General features: G+C 37.4%; 1 pseudogene; it reads left to right on the forward strand.

Annotated features, from left to right (window-relative positions):
• Positions 1-225: 225 nt before the first annotated feature.
• LOC115870164 lies at positions 226-535 on the forward strand (annotated as a pseudogene).
• Positions 536-792: the final 257 nt, after the last annotated feature.

Genomic DNA, 792 nt, shown 5'->3' on the forward strand with positions numbered 1-792 from the left:
GATTAAAAATTTGGGGAAACATCAAATATATTTAATTTTCCTCTAAGAAATGCTTGTACTAATATATTTGCTTATTACTGTAACTGGAAATAACCTACAACAAAAAATCCAACTTTTTTAGAGCACTATTTCTCAAAATAATTTGTTCAGGGAATGCTTTTTTAAAATGTAAGAAATAGACATTCAACCGGCCGTTTCGGGCCACGGACTTTCTCTCCTAGAACCATGGCCCAGTTTCTCCGTAACTTGATGGAGAAGGCTCGGGGATGGTAAATGCTGCTGGGACTTATTCTAAGCCTCAATTGGCCACATTTTGGCACTATGCCATGGTGGAGCTGGTTCCTCCTGCCCCTGCTGAGATCCCTGCAGCTATTCAGAGCCTGAAAAGAACAGTCAACGGTGCTAAGACTGAGCGCTTAAAACAGCTCACAGTTAAGGAGGGTCTGCTGAATGGTTTGGTGGCCACTGAAATGTGGATGTGGTTTTATATTGGTGAGATCATAGGCAAACGGGCCTCATCGGCTATGATGTTTGAAGAGCAGTCTTTAACATCTGATTATATTTGGTCTGCTATTGGAGTTTTCTTGGACCATGAGTAATCAATCTACTTTAATAAAATAGATCATTCTAAAAAAATGTAAGAACTAATAAACAAATAATAAAATGTAAGAACTATATTTGGAATACATTAATTTATTCATTTCACAAAAGGAGGGACTTCATGTATTTTTTTTCTATTTCCGGAATCAGAAAACCAGATGTGAAACATAGTAGGCACTCAGTTAATATCTG

Source organism: Echinops telfairi, unplaced genomic scaffold (assembly GCF_000313985.2).
Source record: "Echinops telfairi isolate 266 unplaced genomic scaffold, ASM31398v2 ScPeMD7_443;HRSCAF=831, whole genome shotgun sequence".
Taxonomy (NCBI): domain Eukaryota; kingdom Metazoa; phylum Chordata; class Mammalia; order Afrosoricida; family Tenrecidae; genus Echinops; species Echinops telfairi.